Genomic DNA, 13,414 nt, shown 5'->3' on the forward strand with positions numbered 1-13,414 from the left:
GCATCTCCAAAACACTGCTATCTTCCACTGTAATTAGGCTTCACCAATAGCCTCTCATAGGCTCTCTTCATGGTGACAAGCCTCTGTTGCTATCCTTGACCCCTTCAAGTCCTGGGCCATCAATTGCAACTGAGGCTGCACCTTCACCAATGGCCTCCCGTGGCCTCTCACTGTGCCAAGAGCCTCAGCTGCTCTTCATGACCCCTTCATGCCTTCAATACCAGTACCATCTGAGTGACTCTTACACAGTACCAAGTCCAGCCACAGCACAAAAGACAACTGTGGCTATCTCTGGAACACAGCCTCTGTGCTCTCAGAAAACACTTCCCAGAAGATTTTACCTCAGTGATGCTGGTTTCTTCTTAATCACCGCTAATTTCTTAGCTCCAGCTAACCAGCATCAATAGTCCTAGTAACACAAAGGTTCAATTTAGTGGTTCTGGTATCTTGTTAATTACAGCTGATTCTTCAGTCCCAACTAACCAAAACCACAGAATCTTCACAATCGAAACATGGCCCTGATAAGTCTTTAATCTTCCCTCTGAAATTTCACAACTCAGGCCTCCATCTTCTGCAATGTTCTCAACATTATCTTCCAAGCTCCTACAGAACATTCCACAGAGCTCTTAACACCGAATGGATCATCTAGCCCAAATTCCAAAGTCTTTCCACAGTCCTCCCCAAAACATGGTCAGGTTGTCACAGGAATACCCCACTCCTGGTACCAGTTTGTCTTAGTCAGGGTTTCTATTCCTGCACAAACATCATGACCAAGAAGCAAATTGGGGAGGAAAGGGTTTATTCAGCTTACAGTTCTGAATTGCTGTTCATCACAAAAGGAAGTCAGGACTGGAACTCAAGCAGGGTTGGAAGCAGGAGCTGATGCAGAAGCCATGGAGAGATGTTCCTTACTGGCTTGCTTCCCCTTCTCTCTTATAAAACCCAAGAATACCAGCCCAGAGATGGTACCACCCACAAGGGGCCCTCTCCCCTTGATCACTCATTGAGAAAATGCCCCACAGCTGGATCTCATGGAGGCACTTCCCCAACTGAAGCTCCTTTCTCTGTGATAACTCCAACCTGTGTCAAGTTGACACACAAATCCAGCCAGTACACTAGCCTAATCTAAACAATCCCTCATAGGTCTGCCTGGAGACTCCTCTCCTAGGTGAGTCCAGTTCCTGTCACATGGAACAGAACACTAACCATCACAATGAATAGAGACTGAATGTTGTTTGAAAAGAGTGTAGAGATTATAGCAACAAACACACTTGGAGTATTTATTTAGCAGTTGTCTGATCTGTTATGATGAATTCTTAGATGTACAATGTTTCATGTACATTTCCTCAGAATGAATATACATATATTATGTTTGTGCACCCATTTACCTTGTCATGGAAATGTGGATTGCTTCCAGATTGGGCTGTACTCAAAGATGTAATATTTGTATATATTGCTTGTCTGTAACTCTTTGTATGTGGATAATCTTCTTTCTCCTTGGTATCTATGTTAGAATGTAATTACTATGCTATACATAAGCCAATGATGCTATTCAAGTCAAGCACTCTTCTGAAGTGGCTTTTCCATTTTGCATTGACATCAGAAAGTCAGAGGCTTTGCCAAGTGTGTCCTCCCCAACAGAAAGCTTTGCCAGTCTTTCTCCTTCAGACATTCTTTCATAAGGTAGCATCTTCTAGGGTTTAACTATGCCTTTACTTTGTATTTTATTATATATATATATAAAAGTATATGTATACATACATACATATGTATATATATATACATATATATATACACAAATATATATATTGTTCTTTAATATAGTTCCTCATGTTCAGTGGTCATTTTCCCTATTTTCAATGAATATATTTGTATACTTGTGTTTGTTATGTAGTCTGGATGCAAGTCCTTTGGAAAGTATATATTCTGAACATGTTTTCTCCAAATCAATGATTTTTTTATTACTTTAAAAACCAGAAAGCCTTGCACAAACCAAAAAGCTTTAATTTTCTTGGTATCCAATTTATAAAATTTGTAACAGACTGTGCTTTGGATATTCTATTTGAGAAACCTCTGGGGCTGGGGAAGTGCCTTGGCCAGCAAATGCACTTACTCTGTAAGTTAAATGGAGAGCTGATTTCAGGTTCTTAGCTGCAACATAAGAGCCAGGCATGAGCTCAACCTCATGAGCTCAATGTCTGCAACCTCAGATCAGCCTTGGAGAGGGGAGGGAAAAAACAAGAGGCCTGCTGGGACTGGCTGACTGACAGCTTAGCAGAGAAATAGCTGGCCCTAGATTCAACGGAAGAACCTGTCTCAAAGAAATAGGCAGAAGGTGATATAACAGGTCACCTGATCTCCTTCTATGGCTTCAACAGCAAGGATTTGCCCATTCTGTATTCTGTCTCTTCAATTATTTTTGAACCAAACTAGTACTTTATTAATAAAAATCATGATAAGTTAGAACTGCATAGGCTAACTGAACCAGCAAAAGGGAATTTCATTGCTTTATTTGTCAGAATGCAATTTTTTAATATTAAAATTTGTGATCGAATACTTTTAAAAAAACGGCTGCCTTTCAAAGGCCATTTACGATTAGAGATCTATAAACACAACGGTATAGCATTCTTCCAAGAAAGAGGACCATCTAAATGTGTTACTACTTTTCTGGTGATAAATATGCATCAAACAGCCAAACAACAAAGCTAAATCAGATGTGATACACAACTCTAATCCTAGAACTGAGAGACTGTGGCTGGGGGGATATAATAAATTCAAGAGTAACCTGAGTTACAGAGAGAGACCCTTTATCAAAACAAAACCAAAACGTGCCACACCTCACAGTCAATAGATGTGGCGAGCCCCCTGACCAGCAGGGGAAGAAGACCACCGACACGAGGATTCTTCTCTGATCACACTTTATTGGAGCGCTTCTTGGTTGTGGGAGAGCTGGAGGCAAGGGGCGAGAGGCGAGGAGATGGAGTGGCATATGTAGGCAGGGCAGGGACTTCCCCCTGTTGATAAGCTAGTCAGGCTGGGATAGGTTGCAGCTGTTGCCGGGCAGACTCGTGCTGGAACATGGGCCAAAATAAAGGTGTTTACTGCACTCCTCGGCACCATCTTGTAATGGCGAATGGTGTGGGTCGCCACACTTCCCCCTTTTCTTTTGTATAAACAAGGTACTGGGCAAGAGGGCCAGACCGAAAATATATGTAGCCGTCTCTGTCTTAGGATCGACCTCTCTAGTCCCTCAGCCTTACCCGTCATCGGATCACCTTGTCATCCTCAAGGTTCCATGTCTTAGGTTGGTCAGGGGACAGAGGAAGTTGCCCGTCTCTGAAACGGCTACTTAGGGTCAGCTCCCTCTATAATTGTGCCCAGGGATGAATAGTTGAGTGTCGTGCAAAGCCTCATAGATCTTTGTAGAGGCTAATCCAGGCTTGAGGGGACTGGCCGGCCTCCAGAGCTGCAAAAGCTCGAGCAATGATAACCTTTTCCCTGTTCCTGACAGCTCGCATTTTGCAGAGAAGGAATAGGGTTAAAAGTAATCCTGCCAGGCAAAACGCGCCAAACATGCCAACTCCGATCCACTCCTTAAAATAGGAAAAAGTTTTCACCATCCAGGTGCGAGAAAAAGACCAAAAATAATTTTCACAGGCAAACAATTGAAAGTACTATCAAAAGGATGGCAAGGGCATAGTTTTCATTTGCACTTCCCTCCTCTTTAAAGGTGACTAAGGTATATCAAAAGACTTGTTAGAACTAGAAAGACAAGGAAACAGCTTAGTATCATGGCGTATCGGCATGGGTCTCGGGAACACCGACAAGATCGCCCATCTTGGCTCCATCTACACCAGCATCAACATTTCGTCGAGAGTCCGTAACAGCAGGAGGATCTTCATTTTTATCGCAGCGTCTGGTCAGCCGCTCAGGCACCCACAGTGGATCTTGTTGAGTCTGAGGAAACACACAAACAGAACCTCTCTCCCACGCCAACACTGGATCAGGGCCATGCCATAATCCAGTAAGCACATCCTTCCATTTAACATAACCCTTCAAGGTATTATTAGGGCATTGGTGCCGATCAGCTGCAGCCAAACCATCATTATCCAGATTCAAAAAATTTAAAGTAAATAATGCCAATGAATTTCACCTGTGCCTGTGCTTCCTCTTTCCAGACATTGTTTTTTAAGATGGCCCAGCTTTCCACACCTGAAGCAAGCCCCTGACTGTGGCTTCCTATTCTGTGTTAATTGCACCACAGCCGCAGCAAGACCTGCATTAGTCAGCGGCCCTCCTAACTCTCTGCACGTTTTCATCCATTCCTCTTGTAAGATTTCTAAAGCAGTTTGTTCATCCTCTACGGCCTTACAGCATTTTTTATCTTCTAAACAGCCCCTAACAAGCTTCCAAATAGATTTTACTCTTCCTTTGAGTGTGCCCTGATCCCAGGCTAAGTCCAGATCCTTCCCTAACCTATCCCAGCAGGCGACTGTTAGGCTGCCATAAACAGTATAACTGGCATTTGCTCCATAAGTCTTTGCCGCGTCAACAAGATCTTTCAATTGTTTATAAGGTATAGGCTCATAGTATCTATCATTAGTTTGTGGATTTTGAAAAACAGGAAAAGCAGACGTGAGGCGTTCCCACGTTCTTTTTCCTATAAAGTGCCACCCCCCACCAGAAGGGTGATACGGGGGTGGAGCCAGGGGTGCACACGGGGCCGAGGGCGCCACTGGTCCCGCGCCTGTTCTGGCTTTATTCAAATTTAGTTGCCGCCCATAACGGTCGCTCTCATATTCTGCGGCAGCTTCCTCAAGCTCCTCTTCTTCCTCCTCTGACAATCTCTCCTCTTCTGATTCCTCTAATATTTCTAAGTTAGCAAACTCTTCCAGTACTGGATATAGGGGTTCCTTTTTACCTTCCCCTTGTTTTATTTTTCTTTTCTTTTCCTTTTTATCCTTTTTGTATTTTGCAGGCCTGTCTTCCTCCCCCTCTTTTGATTCAGCTTCTGATAGACTATCCTGGTGTGTAGCCAAGGCTTTGTGTCCTTGCTTAATCAGCTCCATGTTTTTACTGTCCTTAAGGCACGAATGGACCAGTTTCCATAAGGGAATCGATCCTCGGCCGATCCTATCCTCCTGCTTTGCCCTCTCAAGATCTTTTCCTAGTTTTTCCCAGCAGCCGAGGCTAAGATCGCCCGAAACGGCGAACCAAGGCGCTGCCTTATCAATATCCTTCACTATGGTTTCTACTGTGCGCGGTGATACCTTCAGTCCTCGCTGTTTTAGCAGACCCTGTATAGGGGCCGCAAAGTCACAGGTGCCAGGTCCGGCCCCCAAGTTATTACCCATACTGCCCACTTATCTACGAGGGACTTACAGTACAGCAAGAAACGCCGCTTTATCTACAGCGGTCTTACTTTCGTTTCAAGCCCAACAAAGGCACTCCTCACCAGGTTTGTGACAGCGAAGCCAAAAACAGCACAAAAGAGTTACCACGACTGCACAGAGAAAATTCCGGCGAACACCAAAGGGTCAACAGGATAGCCGAACCACATACCTGGGGAGACCTACCGACGTCGCCGCTCCGTGTGTAGAGTTCTGAATCCTTCTTTGGCCCCTCACTTGTGTCCGCTGGGCGCAAGAATTTCCCTTCCCGGGTTTCGGCACCAGCTGTGGCGAGCCCCCTGACCAGCAGGGGAAGAAGACCACCGACACGAGGATTCTTCTCTGATCACACTTTATTGGAGCGCTTCTTGGTTGTGGGAGAGCTGGAGGCAAGGGGCGAGGGGCGAGGAGATGGAGCGGCATATATAGGCAGGGCAGGGACTTCCCCCTGTTGATAAGCTAGTCAGGCTGGGATAGGTTGCAGCTGTTGCCGGGCAGACTCGTGCTGGAACATGGGCCAAAATAAAGGTGTTTACTGCACTCCTCGGCGCCATCTTATAATGGCGAATGGTGTGGGTCGCCACAAATAGACATAAATGGTAACACTTCTAATCCTTCAAAATTCAAGTTCCTTGCTAGCCTATGTATGGTGTCCCACTGGGGCACCACTGTCCCGTAGCCTATGTACAGTGTCTTCTAGAGGTTTTGGTGCTCCATTACAGGGTAACTTGATATAGACTCTTTTATTTTTCCTTTTCTCTAGAGCCCACGCTCCTATTCTCTGTGCAGTTGCCATTTTATATTTTACTTGTAAATGGTTATACAGCCAAGTGAATTGTTGACTTTTGCCTTTAAGAAATCAACAGCTTTATAAATAAAATTTAAGACAAAAAACTAAAAAGTAGTATTTTACACACATATCTGAAATTTCCAACAGGTAGCTCATAACTTGCCATGAGCCAGAATTCCCTTCAATATTTTTTTGCAAGCAATGAATTGACTCACATTTGGTCACCGGGATGACTTCATCTCAGCCCCACTACATGTATGATGCGTATGATGTGTGCACCACACCTGCAGAGTCCAGAAGAATGGAGCCCATTGCTTCCTGTGTTAACTTAAAAAAAAGGATAAAAAATTATTGCAAGCCACTGTATAAAAAGAAACCAAAGTTGGCATTTTTATCTTGTGAAATGCCACTGAATAAATTTCTAGTAGACTAAATATTCAAAGAAAGAAACAATTGGCCAGACACGGTAGCACACACCTCTAATCCCTCTACTCAGGAGGGAGAGGATTTCTATGTTTAAGGCCAACATGGTATACAAAGTGTGTTCCATGGCTGCACAGAAAGATCCTGTCTCAACAACAACAACAACAACAACAAAAAATAGAAAAGAAAAGAGGAGGAAGAGGAAGAAGAGGAAGAGGAAGAAGAGAAAGAAGAGGAGGAAGGTAGATTAATAGAGGGAGACAGAGACAGGAGAGGGAAGGAGGGAGGGAGGAAGGGAGGGAGAGGGAGAAGGAGAGAGAGAGGGAGAGGGAGAGAGAGAGAGAGAGAGAGAGAGAGAGAGAGAGAGAGAGAGAGAGAATCCTGTTTTGTTCTGGTAATAGCAGAATAGCTTATGTCAAACTAGCCTCCTTGGTTATTGTAATGATAAACCCTAGATTCAGTTTATACAATCCTTGAAGATATTACAGAGAGCCCGATATTAACCAGAAATGAAAGAAGGCTCAGGTCCTGAAAGAAGGCATCCTTCTGGGTGACATCCATAGTTATTTGATGTTTCTTTGAAAATACTCGGCAGCTCAGTGGGGTGCAGGAGAATCATTCAGCAGAAAGTGAGGGCTCTGATGACTTGGGAAGTCTGGAGTTTGACTTCATGGGCTTGCAGAATAGCTAGAAGCTATTGTATTTTCTCTGATTCATCCTTCTGCTGCCCTCCCTGCATTCCACTACCTTCCTCTTGCTGGTCCCTTTCCTCCTACTAATTCTCCCTTCTGCTCTTCTGTCACATGTATGTCACATGTATGTTACATGTATGTCATTAAACTTTCTTCACCCTCTCTACCCATTTAAGAGTTCTACCTCCCACTCATGGTCCTTTTCTAGTTACACACACACACACACACACACATGCACGCATGCATGTACACACAGGCACACATGCAGGTTTAAATTTAGACCTAGATTCTGCATATGAGAAAAAACATGGTATGCTATTTATCTTTCTGAGACTGACTTCTTTTGTTTAACACAGTGGTTTCCTTTCTATCCACTTTCTTGAAAATGTTGTGATTTCATTTTCTTGACACATTCATCCACTGTTAGACAGCTAGCTGGATCTGTGTCCTAGCTGTCATGGATAATGTAGTAAGAGACAGGATGTGCAAGTGTCTCTGTGTGCTGACTGAGAGTCCCTTGAAAATGTATCTGGGAGGATGTAGCTGGGACATATGGTACCTGGGTTTTAGCTTTTTGAAAATGCTTCTTGCATTCCTGCTGCAGTGGCTGCACTCACCAACTTCATTGTCTAGTAATTAATCAGTTCTACCATAAACTATTGTCTTTCAGCATTTCCCAAATATTGCTTTTTGCATCCTTTTTATGCACACCTTTCTGGGTTGTACTGTTCTTCTCCTTGATGAGTATTTAAAAACGTATGCCACATAGATCTCATGGCTTTCTAGAGATAAACCTTTCCCCTTTTCAAATGTATATATAATCCAGTTTCAAATGTGTATTTCCCACAGTATTGCCTATTATATGGGCACTTGAAACTGGGTGAGTGTGGAGCCCTTCACAACAGTTGCAACAACAAAAAGCCCCTTCTTCAGATGTCAGTAGTGAGATGCTGCTGCAGGTGTCCATCTGCTTAGCCTGCAGGTGTCCCTCCACTTCTCCGCTCACAACCCAGGACCTCCCGCTCCCTCTCGTGCCCTCTCTGAACTGGGGGGGGGGGGGAGATCCAAACTCAGGAACTAAAAAGTAGCACATAGTTTAAAAGTCTGGCTCTCTGTATATGGAAAACAATCAGAGATATATTTTAAAAATGGAGAGGTTTTTGTTTTTGGAGACTATTTTAATCCAAGTTAGTCAATCAGAGGAGGAAACATGGATTGGTGGCCTCAAGCAACTTAGGAGTGCCAGGTCATTGTCCTGTTGTCGCTCTTACTGTCCCCAAGGAAATTCACATCCACACCCACTGCACCTCTATGAAGAGAGAGGAAGAGGTAGAGGACACACACACACACACACACACACACACACAGAGAGAGACAGAGAGAGAGAGAGAGAGAGAGAGAGAGAGAGAGAGAGAGAGAGACTGAAGGGGAAAAGGCAAACATCTACTTTAGGTGTTTATTTCCCTTAGCCAGTGGATAAACTCAGAACTCTCCTCAGGAAGGTCTGAATTTTCCCTTAGCTTTTCCCATGAACAGAACAGAAGTCTAAGAAGCACATGCATTCATCTTGTAGCACTACTAGGTAAGAAAGGCATTTAAATAGACATAGAGGAAGAGCCAGTCTTGTGATCGTGACTATGAGCAGGAATTTAGAGCCTCTCACGTGTCCGTGAGCACAAGATGGGAGGAATTTGCTGAGCTGCAAATGATTTTTTAGCCTTTGGGTATCACAGAGAATGTAGGACAGCTGTTACATTACATGGAAAGTAGCAAGTCCAACCAAATATTCTTGCCCTCACAGCATATCTGTAACCTCCCAAATTCATTGTCCATCATCCCTCTGGTACCCTGGGTCCTACACTAATATATCTTCAAGCCTCAGTGCTTGTGGGGTGGAATCCAGCCACAGGGACTCTCTCTCTCTCTAAGCACTGGTAGACTACGACAGGGTGAGTCTGTCATCGGCTAGCCATGGATAGCTGGTAAACAGAACTGACAGCTAATGAGCTCTGACTTCCAACTCTGCCACTCTGGATAAATAATCCATTACATCGTCCACTCACACCTTATAGCACCGGGGATCATATAGGGGTGGGAAACAAGCCTTTGCCTCCAGTCCTCAGCCCCAAGTGCTACTACTCTAAATTCTTGGGCAGGAGGTGAGAAAGTCTTTTATGATGTCCCTCCCATTTTGAGGCTAAACCATCTCCCACCTCCACAAAGGCAACTAACAAATATGGCCAACTGCTGCTGACCCTTTGATCCCAAAGGGGCCCGAACCCTAGGAATAAAGCTGCCAAGACCTCAGTGTGAGGCCATCATTTCTGGTTGTGAACATGATGCAGTCAAAACAAGAAAGCCTCATTGTGGGTCAGCTAGGGAGAATCTGCCGGGAGCTTTGCCACAGTTGGAAGTTTCCAACTGGTCATGGGGGTTGCGGGTCTTGGTACCCACAGAGTTCTGTCTTGGAGCTTTCCCTGAGGAAGAAAGAGCCGTTGCAGATGGTTTAGCTGAAATCTCTCTACCTAGAAGATAACTCCTCACACAGCTCCCCTTCTCTCCACTGACTTCTGTCTAAGCCTGATGTCAGCCCTTCTGAGCTCTCTGTGCCACACGGTTGCTGAGTACACTCACACCCTGAGGTGCTAGAGCCCCACATTTAATGTGTCCTCTCAGCAATGCAGAGTAAAACCATCAGAGGTGTGCTGGCTGGGTTGGTGTGTCAACCTGACACAGACTGGAGTTGTCATAGAGAAAGGAGAATCAGTTGGGGAAGTGCCTCCATGAGATCCATCTGTGGGGCATTTTCTCAATTAGTGATCAAAGGGGGAGGGCCCCTTGTGGGTGGTGCCATCCCTGGGCTGGTAGTCTTGGGTTCTATAAGAGAGCAGACTGAGCAAGTCAGGGGAAGCAAGCCAGTAAGAAGCATTCCTCCATGGCCTCTGCATCAGCTCCTGCTTCCTGACCTGCTTGAGTTCCACTCCTGACCTTCTTTGGTGATGAACAGCAATGTGGAACTATAAGTTGAATAAACCCCTTCCTCCCCAACTTGCTTCTTGGCCATGATGTTTGTACAGGAAAAGAAAGAAACCCTGACTAAGACAAGAGGCATCCAACACTAGAGGTGAGAGTTTCTCCTTAAAGAAAGTAACACTCTTAGTGGAATGCTTGCTGGCTAGAAATGACTCTGCACTGGCTGCTTTCTCCTGTGCTCCTGCACCCACAGAGGGAGTGAACGCACACAACACCAGTGCCAACAAGGCCACCGATGGCTCTTCTCTTGTCTTTTCTACTGACATTTACAATAAAGATACTTAGGCTTGACCCAGTTTTAAAATTTGTGAAGAATATTGACTTAATAATTCAAGTTCTAAAACAATGGAAATTGTGGAAACTAATGAACTGTTAAGATTGTGTGAGTTTGTAAATGGTTCTTCAGAAAAGCTTGCCAAGCTGCCTTGAACGGATGCATCGTCTATATCCCTAAAGAGCTTGGCGCAGTTTTGTTGTTTAAGAGGAATGCTATACTCTTCCTTCTACAGGAGGCTCAGATATTCTTATTTTTAAGTAAAGTGGTATCCAATAGTTTTTTTCACCAAAAATCGTAGTATAAATTAAAGTTGTTTGAAAATTGCACTTTCATGGAAGAAAAAGAAGCAATGTTTTGGTAGTCACCAGTGTTGCCATAACCACACTTCTGCCGGGCCCTCTGCGGCATGCCCAGCATCTGCACTACTGGCAGTGGGAGCTCTAGTAAAGACAAGACCATTCCAAAAGAGTAAATTATACAGTCTAGGCAAACATGGTAATGCCATTAACCTTTACTGTAGATTTGGTTAGCGATGACACTATGATATTTTTGTAATTGAGCAGACATGAAATATTCTACCTGGCTTCTAGGAAAGGTTCAGCACCTGAGTTAGGTTTCCTCTGGAAGCATGTATAATTAATGTTATTAGACTTAAGGGACATTAAGAAGAAATAGACACTTCGTCAGAATGCTTTCTGACAAACACTCATCTGTCAATTCTATATACAACTTTAGAAGATACAGACTCAGTGTTCCTCTTAAGATGATGGGATCCTACCTCTTAGGGATGAAATTTTACTTGGACCTAGTACATCAGACAGTGGCCATTCAAGAGGGCATGGATGTTTCTGGTCTCTACTAATTAGAAACAAGCAGTAGCACAACAGCCCAAGGAACTGTGAAGATGGCGCCACAATTGGAAGGAAATTGACATATCCAAGAATCCAGTAGTTGTTAAGTCCATCTCGAGGCTCGATTCGTGGACTTTCCATTGGTGGACAGTTGTTTTTGGACTAGTTGGACCAGAGCCTATGAGCCATTTACACACACACACACACACACACAGAGAGAGAGAGAGAGAGAGAGAGAGAGAGAGAGAGAGGAGAGGGAGAGAGAGAAAGAGAGAGAGAGAGAGGAGAGAGAGAGATGAGATGGGGGTCAGAAATTCACCCTATCAGTTCTGCTCCTCTAGAGAACCCTGACTAATATGTGGTATGTGGTGATATAATTAGCTATGTAAAAGAGGCTTTAATAAAACATAGAACCAGAACACAGAAAAGATGAGTGACAATGAGTCAATAAAAAATCCTATATGCAGACAGCAGTGGAAGTTGCAAGTGTGAACACATATCTCCATGTTATTTGCATTCAGAGCCTGGAGTGCCCTGACACACGTGAAAGAAAGGCTAACCTCAGACCAGGCCCCACCCACTCTGGCCAGTGGGATTAGCCTGGAACCTGTCTGAGGTCAGAGAGGCACCACCTCTAGGTTGTTGCCCATCCCCAGCTCCCACCAGGACCCACACAAACTCAGGCTATCCCCAAGACTTGCCTGAGGCCACAGACCTCGTCAATATATAATAGTCAGCAATAACGGAATATTAATGGCCTTAGTTCTTCAATCAAAAGAAACAGATGACTAATAGATTGGATAGAAGAAGAGAAGGACAAATGGGAGGAAGGAATCAAAGAAATCACCTATTTGTTGACTCCAAGGTATTCCCCTCACCTCAAAAGAGAGACATTGCCTTAGGGTGAGAGGATGGAGAAAGGCATTCCAAGAAAATGCCCTCCAGGAGTCAAGCAGGGTCCACTGTTCTAACATCTGACAAAGGAGACTTCAAACCACACAGTGAGGAAGGTCGAGGAGATCACTTCGCGTTGGCTGAGAGAACAATCCATCACGGGGGCACTGTGGCTCTGAACAAATATGCCCTGAACACAGGTGCAACCAAACGCAGAAAGCAATGAATGAATGAGGAATGAATGAAGAACGAACCCTCGAATAAATAAAGGCAGAAATGGAAACAGTCCTAGAATCAAATGAAAGCTAAAACACAACATACCAAGACCGATGCGGTTGGTGAAGTTCAGAGGGAAGCTTATAGGTCCAAGTGTCTACATTTAAGAATTTGGAGAGATGTCAAATAATCTCATGATATACCCCAAAGCTTTGGAGAAGAACAAACCAGACCTCAAGTCAGCAGATTTAAAGAAATCATTAAGACAAGGCCAGAAATTTGTGACGTGGAACCAACAAACAAATAAAAAATATAAGTAATCACTGAGACAGAGAGTTTCTTCTTTGAAAAGATAAACAAAATAGACAATGGCTCACCAAACTAACCAAAAGAAAGCCAAAATTAATAAAATTACAGATGAAAATGGAGCCATTATAATACTTGCCAGTACATTCAGAAAATTGTACATCTTGCCTAAGGGACACATACTCTACCACACTGGAAAGTCTAGACAGAACGGGTGAGTGTCTAAATGCATATGACACACCAAAACTAGTTTAAAGTAAGATTAAAAGCAATTTAAACAACTATAACAAGCAGTGAGGTTGAAGTAGGAATTAAAAGTCTCCCAACTAAATCTTAGCCCAGATGGATTCACTGGTAAATTCTGCCAGACCCTCTAAGGAGTAACACCAATACCTCGCAAAATGTTCTGTAAAATAGGAAAGGAGCTGTGCTCATGCATTGCTTAAAATAATATTTTGAAAATTACCATCTTAGCAAAAGCAGTTTACAGACTAAATGCAATCCCATTTAAAACCCAATGTCATTTTTCAGACATAGAAAAA

This window comes from Apodemus sylvaticus, chromosome 8 (assembly GCF_947179515.1).
Source record: "Apodemus sylvaticus chromosome 8, mApoSyl1.1, whole genome shotgun sequence".
Classification (NCBI taxonomy): domain Eukaryota; kingdom Metazoa; phylum Chordata; class Mammalia; order Rodentia; family Muridae; genus Apodemus; species Apodemus sylvaticus.